The sequence below is a fragment of the Cyprinus carpio genome, chromosome A12 (assembly GCF_018340385.1).
Source record: "Cyprinus carpio isolate SPL01 chromosome A12, ASM1834038v1, whole genome shotgun sequence".
Taxonomy (NCBI): Eukaryota; Metazoa; Chordata; class Actinopteri; order Cypriniformes; family Cyprinidae; genus Cyprinus; species Cyprinus carpio.
In genome coordinates this window covers 17,854,381-17,870,394 of record NC_056583.1, presented here as the reverse complement: position 1 = coordinate 17,870,394, position 16,014 = coordinate 17,854,381, and the positions used below count along the sequence as shown (strand labels likewise).

Sequence of the window (16,014 nt, the reverse complement as noted above, 5' to 3'; positions counted from 1 at the left end):
ACTTTCACCTGTCAATCAGAAGAACGTCATTGCGCGAGCTCTCTGGCACAGTAAAAAGGCACAACCCACAAACTATCTGCATCTTTTTGGCATTGTGTTCATACAAGAAAACTTTGGCAAGACATTTGCCAGTTCATTGTTAACTTCATAAGTAATGACACTGATGTTTTGTTTGGATCTTTCACTTTTGGGAAGCAAATATAAAAAAGGTTGCAAAATATTTTATTCACAAATGCAAGATTATGAAAGTTAACCCCCCTTTTCCTCTTACTTTCAAGAAGATATTAAGATCTACATTAAATCCTTGTCTACCTCCTGTAACAAAAATGCAACTAAAACTTTGAATGCATGCTCACTTTTTAGTTTTTGTATAATTTTGTTTGTAGGAAACATTATGTTTATTTGTTATGTGATCTGTTTAATTTTTTTCCATTTATTTATTTATTTTTAATGTAATTGTTTTTTTGTGTTATTTTATTTTTATTAGCTATTTCTCTCCCTCTTCTGAATTTTAAGTGCTATGTATTGTTTGGCCTTCTTTTCCCCTGCTCTTTCCTTGGAATTGTTTTTAAAGTGTGTTAATAAAATAAATAAATAAATAAAAAAATAATAAAGGGGCTATACAAGCAAAAAGTAGCTTGGTTGCTATGTTGTTGTTGTTGTGATATATTCTGAAAAGTCTTAAACAGTTTCTCTATAATATCCAATACTCCAAAAAAGTATCTTTAAAATAGTTTGAATTTGTGATGAATTCATGATTGTATCAGGGCATAGTTGGAATTACATGGTATGCTTCTGTATTACAAGGTCGAAATAAAATGGTAACATATTTGCCATATAAATTCCTAGGGACACCTCTGTTATGTGTAGATTAACAGTCATTCATATCAATAAGCAACATCTCACTATATAATCTGATTTTTGAATGTACAAGCTTTTGAAATTTGATGATAAATATCTAAACCACACCAAAAGCTTACCCATTTAAGTAATTTCTCCTCACATTATAATCAAATCTGCGTTAACTGTGGAAACCTTTTTGCTTTCTTCCATGCAATAATAATAATCATAATAAATAAAGATTGCTTGCAGAGATTATCTGCCTGTCGACATACCTGAAGCAAAGTTATGAGAATCACCCTAAATTTTGTTACCCGTTTAATCACAAATGGATTTACTCTTAAATGTCAAACTTAAATACGCTTAAAGTTCAAAGAAAATCTCTGTAGCATTGTGTGATCATGTGCTTTTTAAGTTCTTGTGTGAATAGCAAGAGACTCAACTAAATAAAGTCATTACTTACCTTGCGCCCTGCTCCAGTTGTAACCGCTGGGTAAAGAGGTTATGGCAGCAGTTGATACATACTGGGCACAGTGTGAGGGATTTGAGGGCCCCAACTGCCATCCCACATCCCTATGTAGTGATGTATTCTGCCATCTAGTGTCTCATTAGAAAACCCAATAACTGGCCACTTAATGCAAACAAAAAAGTTTGTTTTCATGTCAATATAAGACATTTATAAACACATAATAAGTTATAACCAGACCCAGATGGAATCTGTTGCACAAATAAGATGTTACTCTGGCTGTATACTACTTTTTAGTAGGTGAAAGCATAATTAAATTGGTCATATATATCTATATATATATATATATATATATATATATATATATATGTGAATGAAAGTAATTAAGGTTTAATTAATGGTTGGTATTCTTTAATTAATGACTTGCACCATATGTATTAGTTTTGGACTTTTTACAGTTGTTTCGTAGTTATAGTCATACACAAAATGCCATCAATATTTCTTTCAGTGCAGGGTTCAGTCATTAATAGCAATAATACTCAGGGCTTTTTTGCCTTGTATTATGCTACTGTCCTTTTAATAACAAGGCTGGTTGTCCCACCATGCATGACATCATTTAGGTGTAACAAACTAGTTACCGAATGCAAATCTTCTCATTAGTAAAGCAGAGTCTGATTCACTGCATAGAACAGGAAGCCTATTTGGTCCTCTATTCAATTTATTTTTTTTACTGCAGACACATTGCAGTCCATGTGAGCCCAAGATGGCATCAAACAGTCAGTCTTGATTGGTGCTTTTAATGCCAAGCTTGGTTCCAGATATGTGGGAATACAGTGATGATTTCCAATCACCACTGCATATCAGAATTTGGTATATGAGAGGGCGGCTGCGAGTGGTTCTTGTACTGAGTGTGGAGGCATTGCTGCACATGTAGGGAGTCGTGGCCGTCCAGCCAGTCCTGGTAGAGGCGCTCTGGACCTCTGGGGTTGGCTTCACAGGCCAGTCGGACAGGTAAGCTGCTAATAGTGTTCTTTTCCATTTGCTGGACCAAAGGCCGGTCAGGACGACCTCCCTCTCCCTCAGCTTGTCTCGTCCACTTTAAACAGCCTGAAAGTCCAGAAAGAAGGTGAGATAAGGAAGGAAACAGCAAGGAATGCACAAATAATTAATCATGCAATATCAACATATGTATTTATATCTGATATTTTATGATGGCATATGAGACTTCTTTCAAAAAACATGAGAAACGTTGACCCCCTATATTTCCGTAAACTTTTCTAGGCCTTTTAAGTTTTCCATGCAAACCCTATATGTTCAGCTTATTTTTTATAATGACAGCACCTATTAAGTTAGCTAAAAACCCAAAATAAATTTGATTTAATATTTGAAATATGTTTGTTTTTTATAGGTATTGCATACCTCCGGGGCAGGAAAGCACCTCTACTAGCTGGTAGGGCACTTTGCCTTTCCTCATTCTGTGCACTAAAGTCTGAATGTTCCGGAAGCCATAAACTGCAGCAAACTGCAGGAGAGTCTCTCCATCACGCTCTAGCGCCACCTCCCGGAAGTCTCGATTCCTAGCAGGAAATAAAACAGTGTTTACATGAAGGATACAATAAGGAGTTATTAGTTAGTAATGAATTTCTGAATAATAAAGATGATCCATTTACAGTCATCGAACGTCTGACTGGTCCATGTCTCACCTGAGTGTCTTGTACACAATCTCTTGGACGTCCAATGCCAAACAGCCTCTTGGCTGCATGTTTTGAAAATGTGCTCCAGGAAGCCTCTTCAGATCCACGAGCCTTCATGTCCTGGTCCACACCTAGGTCACTGGTCTCACCAAATCTATAACAAACACACACATTTCAGGATTATTATCCAGCCACATTCTTACCCCTCTTGTGTGCCTGATTACTTTCAACACACTTCAGCAAGACTCAGATTGCCTTTGCTTTAATAGGATAAATGTAAAGAACTAGTGGGATTGTTTATTCTGGTGCTAATTTTACTTACACATGATCCACAAGGAGCAGAGTCCACTTCCTCTACAGTAACTTTGCTTTGTTGGCCGATTAAGTGGAGAATCTCTCCTAAACAAAAAGAGTAATTTAGTGACATTTCAGGAGTCCAAGAGATCACAAAAACATCCCTCCACTGTGCAAACTACAATAAACCTTGCTGTCATTTCCTTCCAAGAAGGAAAGATAGACAGGGAAATATATATTAGGAGAAATAAATCTATAGCATTTGGTCTAAAGCAGTTTGCTTGTTATAATTGATCAGAAAAGGTAACAGGAGAATGAGCGCAGTATCTGCTCACAGTCGTACCTGACGTCAGCACACAGTCGACATCTCTGGTCTCTAGGATGCTGTTTGTAGAATTTCCTCTCTCACAGCTTCAAGCTTCTTATCAAAGCAGGGAGGAGCCACCACCACATGGAAAATCTGATCTGGGGTCAGCTTCTACAGAGATAACACAGATTTGGTGCCTCATACAGTCACCACTAATAAGCAAATGGACAGTTTTTTACATGTCAATGATACAGGTGACACAGTAAATACAAAGGTCCACATTTTTAACAAATACATTTCAATGACTTTTCCATGAGTTTTGGGAAATTATTTGATTTCTTTTTTAATAATCACAATTTCTTCTCTGCTGATATTGGAATATATTTAAAATATTACACTCAAAGCTAAATATTACAAGCAAAGCAAAACAGGTTTTCCAGTGAGCCATAGAAACCTCTCACCTGTTGTCTTGCAAAAAAGTCTTTGACCATGGAGCCCATGATCTGTTTGAGGTGAATCTTGCGGTGCAGATGTGTGGTGTGACCAGGCTACCAAAGAACAACGCCTCTGCATAGCGAATCCATCCTGCGCAAAACACACACACAACTTGCACATTTTAATAACCGAATGATGAAGCATATATTTACATTTATATACCTCTGTTATTCTTTAGATGTTTCCTACATACAGTAACTAGTGCCAACAGTAAGCAATACCTGAATACTTTTAGTCTGACAATACTGCTTTGGATAGTCTCATACCAAAAATAATGTGTAGTTAAAATTTTTTACATTACTATCTTGAGGAAAATTGAAAGTGAACCACCATTCAGTGCTATGAGAAGGTGAAACATAATATGACATTTATTTATATTTGACCAAAATGCAAGCTCTGACAATAATTCAATAACTATACACGAAACAATCATGACAAAATTTACGGTATCTTGAACTCATATACGGTACTACAGTTAAAAAAATGTTTGTGTTTTATATATATAGATAATATATATATTCTAATAGATTATATATAGATATATATAGAGGTATACACACCATATATACATACATACCATACACACACATATATATATAAACTGACATGGAACTAAATATACGGTAACGTTCACACTGACTGAATAAACACATCAGTTAGTGAGTTAATAATCCTCCATATTGAAAATGAAATATGAGAGCTGAGAGCAACTGAGAGCGAGGGAGAAATTGTGAAAAGTTGCAGGAAGGGGTGTGTGAGGCAGCTTTCACTCATCTATCTCACAGCTGCAGAATGCTTCGTGGCTATCTAAGACAGTCCCACCCATTCACACACAACAACCCACACTTACGATGGGCCCACATTTGGCGTTTTATCTACATTTACAGACAAAATGTTTGAGAAACAAAACTTGAGGTTCACACAAAGGTGCTTAATTAATTTGTGTTGCAGGAAGATGGTCAGTTGGCAACCACTTCACCTATAATTTTCAGCAGGAGTTTTCCAATGATATATGAAGATCAAACTGACAGCATAATCAATGAGCCTAATATTAATTTTATAAATGAACATGCTAATGCTGTGAAAATCTGTAGAATTCTATGTGGACCTGCTTTCACATTGCCATTTTATAGCTTTATATAGCATAAGCTCTTTCTGGTGAAATAGAACCTTACAATATGGGTTAGATGAGCTGTAAGTGGTTATCACGATGGTCTTACCTGGACATAGAGGATGTGACATTGGCATCATGGCATAGAATCGTGAAGTTTACGACGGGAAACGCTGAACAAATTCTCTCTGGCTTTCTAAAAATGCTAAAACTTTGCAGCTACTGTAGGGTCAAAGACATAATGAAACCCCTAAGGAGACAGATGGAAAGACGGCCTTTAAACACAGTATGAAAGAATGTGAACATTTTGATTCAGGAGGTCGGCAAAGTGACAGTGACTTTCAAGGCAAATATGGGGTCCAGACGTACCCACACTCTTTAGGAAGCCACAGAGTTTCTTTGCAGCCGCTGGAACATCCTCTGAAATTTAATCGCAAAAAATGGCAGCGACTGGGGACACACGGACACCATGAGAATTTTGTGTGCTATCGAAGTGTCACATTCTTTCGTGCCAAAGACATAAAAAAATAACATGAAGATACGTCACACAGATCATCCTTTTCAGAGTCTGACATTTCCCGGCATACCACTACCTTATTGAGGGCACAAGCCGTGGTTGAGCTCATCCAGAATTTTGCTGAGAAATTCTCTGGCCTTCATTCTCCCGATACGCAGCCGTCAAGGCCAGACACGCACTTCAACAACCCTGCTGAACTGATGGTAGACTCTGCCACCTGAGAAAAACCATGAATCAGATTATTAACATCCACACACTCCAAAACAACATCCTCCCCCAAACAAAACAAAACAGATGCAAACCACAGCTTATCAGATGAGTACAACTCGATGAGTGTTGTCTGAACACATATTATATAATATACACAGTACAGGTCAAAGTTTGGGAAACATTATTATTTTTAATGTTTTTGAAAGAGTTTCTTCTGCTCGATTCAAGCCTGCATTTATTGGATCAAAAATACAGAAAAAACAGTAATATTGTGAAATAATAGTATAATAAAATATAAAATAATAGTTTTCTATTTGAATATACTTAAAAAAAAATAATTATGCCTGTGAGGCAAAGCTGAATTTTCAGCATCATTACTCCAGCCTTCAGTGTCAACATGTAACATCCAGTCTCCAAAATCACATGATCAGTTAGAAATCATCTCTAATATTCTGATTTATTATGAGTGTTGGAAACGTTCTGCTGTCCTAATATATTTGATGAGTAAAAGGTTTTTAAAAAGAACTGCCATTTATTCAATAAAAAATAAAAAAAATTCTAATATAATATTCTAATAATATATTTTTCTTTACTATCACCTTTTATCAATTGAACACACATCCTTGCTGAAATAAAAGTATTGAATTTTATTTAAAAAAAAAAAAAAAAGAAGAAAAAAATTACTGACCCCAAAATTACTGACCAGTAGTGTAGATTGTTATTACCAAATATTTATATTTTAAAAAACATAGCCTTTTTTTTTTTTTCTTTTTTTTGTTTTACTTTTTATTCATCAAAGTATCCTAAAAAAGTATCACATGTTCTGAAAAAATTAGGGCTGTCAAGATGATTAATCACGATTAATCACATCCAAAATAACATTTTTTGTTTACATAATATATGTGTGTATACTGTGTATATTTATTATGTATCTATAAATAGCACACACATTGCATGTATATATTTTAAGAAGAATATGTTATGTTATATATTAAAATATTTATATATAATATAAAAATATAGAATATAAATATATAAATGTAGATACATTTAAATATTTTCTAAAATATACTTTATAATTTTGTGTGATGTATTTATATAATAACCAAATTAATAAAATATACCCTGTACACATACATATATTATGTAAACAAAACTTTTATTTTTTGGATGTGATTAATCGTGATTAATCATTTTGACAGCCCTAGAAAAAATATTAAATCAGCAGAACTGTTTCCCACTTTGATAATGAATCAGCATATTAGAATGATTTCTAAAGGATCCATGTGATAATGATCCTAAAAAACAAATTCAGCTTTGCATCACCAGAAAATAAATGATAATTTAAAGTATAATAAATTTAAAAACAATTATTTTAAATTGCTAATAATATATCACAATATTCACATTTTTTCTGTATTTTTGATCAAATAAATGCAGGCTTGATGACAGAAGAAAACTTCTTTCAAAACATTAAAAATAGTAATGTTGTCCAAACTTTTGGTCTGTATACTATATATATCTATATTATAAAAATGAGAAATACCTCTCCAGTGGCAACACCTTTCTCTTGCAGTGAGTTTATTCCCTTCATCACTCTCTTTTCTTGTTGCACTAAGAGGTGGAATTGAGGAGAAATAGACCAGTGATTATTGACTAAACAATACATGGGTGACATAAAATAAAGAATGAGAACATCCTCGGATTCAGACCGTAAACCCAAACAACGATACACAAGTTTCAAAGGATTTATTACCTGTTTTAGTGCAGTTCTCACACTTTTCTTTTTCCGTCCTATACTGACTTCAGACATTGTATAAGGACTCCTGAATATGTTCAGTGCCATAAATTACTCCCTGTACAAGCTAATAAAACCATCTCTCTCTGCTCTCTGCAGCTTTCTGTATTTATAGGAGCCTCTGGATGCTATATGAACACGTTTAACTTGAAAGACGGGGATTAAGAGTTTAAACAGAGCTACAAAAACCCCGTTATTAACCTCAAAGCAATTCACCTAAGCACCAATTTAAGGGAAATGTGGTAATTTTAGGTTCGCCATGATGAGCTCTATTCGTTTCAACCTGATTACTGTTTTTGGAGGAGCTTCTCATGCTTTTTTCACAAATCACAGGTTAAGCGGTTGGATTAAATCATTTTTCTCAGTCACATGTAATAAGGTAATAAGTAATTCTGAGGACTCCTGTAGATAACCCGTGAACATTTACTGAACAACCTGTCCTATAACCTAACGTTATCGAACCGTCTGAAGTACATAACTAACCTAACTAAATGACTAAATACCAAACCCTAACATACAACAAACACAAACAGGCCACACAACTCACATAAAAAAATCACATGAAGCCCTTACTTGTTCAGGGTGAAGCCCAGGAGACGAAACATTCAGTACGTTAAGGTCTTTACAGGCAGGAACTTCGTCTCCTATTGACATACTTGAAAGCGCGCAGCTGGTCCATCAGAAAAACAGCGCACTGCTGGCATATAACACTGATGTTCCTCCGGGTCATATGATCCGTTTCACAGCTCCGGCTAATCCTAACTGACACCATTCGAGGTTGAAGGATCCGCGGCTCGAACTTGACTCCGGCGCATCCGACCTCCATTGTTCCTTTAGCGGTGGTCCGATTCGTGAAGGAACCGTCCTTTTGAGTTCGGATCTTTTTAATGAATCGTTGAGGCCGAGTGCAAACCCGACTACTCATGAACCAATCCAGGTCCCGATTTCGTAAGGTTTTTCCCCTCTTAACCGTCGTTTCTTTTCGGAACATATCTGGATTCAGGATTAAACGACATTGGGTCGGACGTTCGAACTATCGCTAAAAAAAATAAAATTTTAGTATTGTTTAAAATTGCAAATTCTAGTTATCGAAATTACTTTTATTACGAGTCGAATCAGGCTGTAACACAACGAACCCGGGGGACTTGATACGTTACAATAGGCATCCCTTTTCCACAGTAACACTAAGAACATGTGCCTACAGTCATGCCACACACGCGAGAGGTCAGTTGACCTACTGTGATGGACATAAAAGAACCTCTGACCTGTTTCTTTGTTTCTTTGAACCAGTTTTCATGGAATCGACTGTTTGAAATAGCAATCCGCGAGAATGAATCCTTGGCCACGCATTCGTGAATAAGCACTCTGTGATGTCAGTGCCCTCCTGAGCCGCTCAAACATGGCGTGACCTTCACTGTAAATAAGAATGTCAGTCGTCATCTTTTGGGATCGTTACGCCATAATAGGACTTTTAATAAGTTCAAGTTGCATCAGTTTACTAAAACATGTTGGGATACGACATTCAGTTAACTAGTAGATGCAGTCTTAAAACTGCACATCACGATGTGTTAGGCTTTTCATACATATATTTTGCGAGATTATTCCCGAATCACACGATACCTACTCAAGCTCCTCGTTGGAGTTCAAGAATGATGTACACTCGTGCAAGAAGGAGAGTGTCCCTGTCCTGTATAGGGCGGCCTCCTTTAATAGACTGTTATTCCAATCATAACTGTAACGCTTGAGCGGAAATCGACGGCGTCATTTGGAAGAAGGCGGGTTACGCGTGATATGCAAAGTCTACACATTTTATTTCCTAAACTAGTTTTGGCACCAGTTTTCTATTGCAAATGTCCACCTTTAGATTTAATATATTTGTGAAAATATTAAGATTTATTTGTCTGAAAGAGATCGCGACTTTATTAAGGTAAGTAGATGTCAGTTAATGGCATGGAATATCACTGATAACATTAATGAGGATGTTGTCAAACGTAAGTAAACGATCGGATTTATTATGATTTATATATATATATAGTATCTGTTCATAAAACAGTATCACAGACGAGTCTTCCGTTGTGGCAAAGCTGCTGCCAGTATTCTGGCATGTTATGATTATTGCAGTGAGGATATCTCCACACTAGATCCTTTAGGTGTATTTTTATGCTCTAAAACATTAAAATGGTTTTTTTTTTTTTTTTTCACAGATGGGGGTATATGGTCGTGGAGAAACCACATCTGATCTTCTCCATCTGAAGAGGTCCTCCTGGGATTAGATCATGGTCCCCTCCTTGTTGGTAGAAGATCAATTTTTTAAAGGGAATTTGTGAACTTGAAGTGTGTAGATCTAACATGTGTAAAGTATCTATAATGTCTTCACACTTCCTCTTTTTTGCAGGAATTGCTTCTGTTGGACTAGCACAGCCTATTACAGCGCTGGTGAGAAGGGTGTCCTGAATGTCTAATAACCCTGGAAGGGTATAAAACAAGGAATGGAAGGGTCTCTGTGATCTGTGTTTGCTGCTTTAGCTTTCCCGGCCCCCCCCCTCCCTCCTTCGTTGTAGACAGCATGCTTATGAAGATGTTCTACGTGACTGGCTGTTTTTTTTTGTAGCCCTACAGAATATGGAGGAATGGGGAGTGGGAGATGTTTTACACGCCGCTACAAACAGGTTCCCTCTTTAAAGGGATGTATTCAGCTGTCCTGACTAACAATCTGTTTTGTTTTGTTCCCTTGAAGGGAGGCAGTATTTGACAAATCTAAGAGTGAGATATTAAAGACGTTTAGGTCTCTATACCATGATATTGACTATGTGGAACAGAGGACATGAGAAGGGTGAGTTTTGTGTTAACTGTTGATATTTGTTTGGGGCACTACATGACTGGGTCAAGTTAAATGTTGTTTTTGTTCTCCCCCCCACTTTCTCCGGGTCAGTGGTGTTAGATCTGCGGCACCTGCGGGACGTGAGTGTTTCATGAGGAGAGGGTGAGGTATTTGGGGAAGGGTTCCTGTTGGTGAGTAGGCGTCTAGCGACAGGGCGTAGCTCTCACCCTCTTACCAAACACAGAGTGCCACGCTGGGCTCACGGAGAGTAATTAAAGCTATATATACACAGTATATATATTCTGTTTTTAGATTTTTTTTTTTTAAATGATTATATTCCTGAAGTCCCTTCAGTGTCACATCATCCTTCAGAAATCATAACTAAATACTGTGTGTTTGGTTGCTGCGTCAAGAAACATTTCATCATCAATGTCGAAAAAAAAAGGTTGTTCTGCTAAGGTTTTTTTTTTTTTGTGCATACGGTTATTCACTACCACTCAAAATTGTTTAGACTAATTAAGATAAAAAAAAAAAAAAACATTTATTATGATATAAAAGATTTTCCATTTCAAAGGACAAATGTCTTTTGCAATTTTCCATTCAAAGGATCCTGAAAAAATATCAACATTAATTTAGCAGCAGTTATCGTCGTAATAGAACCATTATTAAGTTATCTGACCACCAAATCAGAGCATTAGAAATGATTTCCGATTGATCATGTGACACTGACGACTGGAATAATGGCTGCTGAATATGCAGCATTATTTTTAAAAAATATATTAAAATAGATAATAGTGTTTTTGATATTTTAAACAATATATAGCAATATAACAAGTACACATTCCTATTAAAAACATCCTATTTTTTATACTTAAATAGTACTTTTCAGGGTACTCAAAGAAGCTTTACCACAAGATAAAAACAGCAAAGAAGTGCATTAATACCAGTTTTTTTTTTTCTTACATTCAGTGATGTGGAGGCACTTGCTGCACTTCTGAAGCGCTTCTTTGGGGTCTTGAAGAGTTACAAGCAACTTTTGGCAGAAGATGACGACGACATTGAAGATTTGGGATTGGGCGATAGCAGTGATTCAAAAGATGAAGATGAACTTTAAAAACCTCATTTGGAAGACACTGTATCAAGCCTTACATGAAACAACCAAACATTCCAGTGCTTCCGAACATCCGGATGACAATCTCAAAGCATTAATTGTTATTGTGGCTTTTTTTTTTCCTACTTGCCATCTTCAAGAGGCATTACCAGATGACATTCAGTACTTCTGCAAGATCCTTTCTCTGTATACTTTGCCTGCGTGCAATAACTTATTTTGAACAGTTGAAAGAATTTCCTGTTCTTTGGTCTACAGATCAGGTGGTCATGTGCTCTGACCCAAGCCATTCATGCCCACCTCAGATCACACTGTGCCTTTAAACAATGCTTTGAATGTTAAGCCCTTAGTAGGTTTGTGATTTTAATTTTCTGTTTGTAAATGTTAAATATTTAATTTTTGTTTCTAATCGCTTTTATTTTTTAAGACTCTCAAGCAAGAAAAAAATATTAAACACATGGCAGCTGCTTATAAATCAGTTTTATTCATTTCAGTAGATGGTGGTTTTTAAATCAGAATGTGGCTGCTACTTTTTTATTAGATAACGAGTATACTTTGTTACACATTTCACTTTTTTAAATAATAAAATCATTTGATAATATTGGTTTAAACTGGATTATCATACTGTTTAGCTTAGCTTGGTTGCATAATCATTAAATCTATAGGACCGGAATATATCCAATGGTGGTTGGGAAAAAACCAAACCAGTCCCCCCAGAGACCTCTGGATGTGTTATGGTTAGTAATACAGTAGGCTTTTTTATTTGGACTAGTACAATAATACTGGAAAAATTACAGCAAAAGAAAAAAAATATTTCAATAATAGCAAAAACAACACTATAGCTCGCAGCCAGCTCTGCTCTAAACATAGAAAGAAATCACAATTCGTCACCGACTTGGAATGCTTAGTCTCAGAAATGTGTAGTGATTTGCTTTCTAACAGGAGACCTTTCTCTGCTGTGACAGAAAGATAAATTCATTCATCCCCAGTTTCACTCCTACACCAAATAACCCTTGATGTCTGACCATATTTTAAGACTAAAATATGATTTTGCACTATATGAACTGATTTTTGTGTTTAATGTGGACCTGGGCCACAAAAATCTACTACAGCTAACACCTTAAGTATTAAAGGAGCAGTCAATTAATTACAGATCGTTTTGGGAGAACATATACATCTGAGAGACACTCTGGAACAAGTCCTCAAAAAAGAGGATTAGACACGTCAATACAATATTTAATACTCCAGTTATTGGTCTACAATTAAGCAGTGAAGCATCATTTCAGTACAAGCCGAGATAATTCACTCTGGGACTGCCAAGCATTTCAAATCAGTGTCATATTTGAATTTTTTTTTTTTTAGCTTGTGCCACAGTGAGACAATATCTATTTTTTTAAGTAACAAATATTCCATTATTAACTTCTAACTTCAACGTAAACATTAATAATAAATCAATTAACCAGATCTCTCAATGGTTACTCTCATCCAGGAATGTTCTTTTCATACATATCTTCCCTTTTAAATACACAATTATTGCAGCATAATTTTAGATGTTCAGCAATAACAAGAGAAACAGCAAATATCAAACAATGCTACAGTAACATAGGCGATTTTAACTAGTACTTTCTAAGCATCAGTACCCACTCACCGATTGGTAAACAACGATCTCAGCTATGTGTGCAACTAGATTCGCGATGTCGAAAATATGTTGATTTGAGTACAGCGAGGCCTTGACTTGCAGTCCGCATCATTAGTGTTAGATATAGAAATGCATATGAACATGAATGCAGTTTTTTTGACAGAACCTTGTAGCAGACTTATGCGTTTATGCAGTGATCACTACATATTGGCACTTAACTATGCTCCCATGCTAGAAATTAGTGATATTTTAGTTTTCACAGTAACGTATGACGATTTATAGAAGACAATGAACAGCTGATTGAATCTTAAACAAAGCAGTAACAGAACATGCTCTTTTGTTTCTCAGCGTGGAATATAAATTTTTAAGTGAGAAGAAAGGGTGATAAGCAACTAAGATATCAAGAGAATTAGAAAGAGGAGAAGGAAAAGGCTGTCATGTGGGTGAGAGGTACGAAGAGATCATAAACGTGCATGCTTTAATACACCGTGACACAGTTTTGGTTTATCAGGTGAAACAACAGAGAAAGGGTGAAAAAGAAGTAAAAGATGTTTGCCAGAAAGGTTCAGCCCTCTCTGTGCTGACTCTTGGGTTCATCCCAGTGAGCGTGTGGATGATGCCTGAGATGGACTCCACACTCCTCTCCCTCTAGGAAGGTCCGATGGTCTCCCTATCACATGAACTGACACCTTCCCATCACACACCTGCAGACACAACACAATCCAATTATTAACACTGCAGGGAGACATTATAGCAAAAAAGAAAGCAGCGAGCTTAAAGGGGTCATGTGATGCGATTTCAAAATTCTTTATGAAAGTTAAGACTCGTCCATGCCCTCCTAAAACGCTTAAACACGCCCCCCACATGTCTACATCACAATTTGTGAGGTTTTGGTCAAATATTAGTTTCTGTTGCATTCACTAGTGAGTCTCTAAACTCATCAGCACCTCACAAAAAACTAATAGTACATATGAAGACGCTGTGTGTTTCGTTGCGAAAGCGAAAATACTTTGTTTGGCCTTTCAAAAGAGGACACAACTAGAAATCAGTGGTTTCTGTTCCAGAACAGTTCAACCCAAATATTCAGATGTGTGCAGCGGATTTTATGGAGGACTGTTTCCTGATCCTGGGAGAGAAGACGACAATGCCGGCTGTTCTGACTCACACTCTGTAGATATGTTTACATATTTAAAGGATTTGCCACTGATTTTTCAAACTCTAGTTTTGAGCAGTGTAGAGTAGCGCTTGTTGTTTGTTGATTCTCTGATCACAAATGCAGACATGGTTTTGTTTACGTGGCGCGATGCAACGCCAACTCGTAAAAAGACAGTATAAATCATTATAATCTGTAAATATGTCCCCACTGGATGCAACAAATGTCTCGTTTATTGTGGGTTTTAATGTTTTTGTCTCGTCGCACCGGGCCTGACAGTATGGTAAGGGGCATAACATTTCCATCACAAGCTTGAGGTATTCAGCCAATCACAATGCACTGGATAGCTGGCCATCAGAGCACACCTCGCTTTTCAGAACGATGAGCTTTGTAAAAATCGACGGGCGCTTCAAAAAGGCGGGGCATAGAGGAGAAACAATAATGTATAGTATGTGGAAAATAATGTGTTTTTTGAACCTTAAACCACATAAACATTTCATTACACCAAAAACACAACATAAATGTTCTTTTGAGCAACATCATATGACCCCTTTAAAGTCTTTCTCTCAGCTTGACCTCCTCCTCAGATTCAGAAGAACTTTCTTGTGCAGTTATCTTAACAATGCTTCCTACACAAAGACCAGGATGAGAGCTAGATGTCAAAGGTGATCACAGTATGAAATGTCTTCAAATTTAGCTTTTTTTTCTCACTTGGTCTAAATCTACTACTGGTGCTAATAGTCTTTTATCATTGTTCTGTTAAAGATTTTATTATGATTGTATTTTCAAAATTTAAATAGTTTGACTTTTCAATGTATAAAATGTATGTATCTTTTTTTTTCATTAAGTGTACCTAGTAAACTCGATTTTAACTTGAACTTGATTTACCAAAAACAAAAAACAAAACAACACAGATTTAACCATTTTCACATAATTATAAAGTAGGTTTGTTCCAAAAAAAAAAAAAAAAAGTATTCCTGATAGCTTGAAAAACTAGAACCACGTAAAAGGTAAAAAAATATTCAGAAATGCTAAAAGTAACATTTAAAAAAAAAAAAAAAAAAAAAAATTATATATAGTTCAAATAAATGCTGTATCCACAAAAATATAAATTTTATATAAATCTACTGTGAAAATAAGAAAACCTATGCACCAAATCAGCATATAAGAATGATCTCTGAAGGAGTATTATATTTTGTGGTCCATATCTTACCCCTGCGTGCAGTTTGTAGTCCAGATCCTAAACCATCACACCGTACTCACTGCTGGCCTTGGCTCTCACAGGGTGACATTGCCCGTGATACTTAGAAAGTTGGAACATAACGGGTCTGCAGGCCTTCATTTGTGGTAAAATGTAGAAGCAGCAAAATGGAGCATATCTTGGCTGACCTTCTATGGGCTGGGTGTGATCAGATGATTAACAGCCTTGTCACACGAGCCTCCAGGTCTGACAGAGGTAACAATGTCTCCACCAGCTGTGTGAACGATTAAGGATCAGAGACAGCATTAGCTGTAGTCACTGAATTAATGTGACTGAACTATAGTTTAAGATACAGTTTAA

The 16,014-nt window shown here is 36.2% G+C and overlaps 2 pseudogenes; one reads left to right on the top strand and one right to left on the bottom strand.

Moving 5' to 3' along the window:
• Window positions 1-2,006: 2,006 nt before the first annotated feature.
• On the bottom strand, window positions 2,007-7,747 carry LOC122147111 (annotated as a pseudogene).
• Window positions 7,748-8,924: 1,177 nt separating this feature from the next.
• On the top strand, window positions 8,925-11,719 carry LOC122147060 (annotated as a pseudogene).
• The last annotated feature ends 4,295 nt before the right edge of the window (window positions 11,720-16,014 follow it).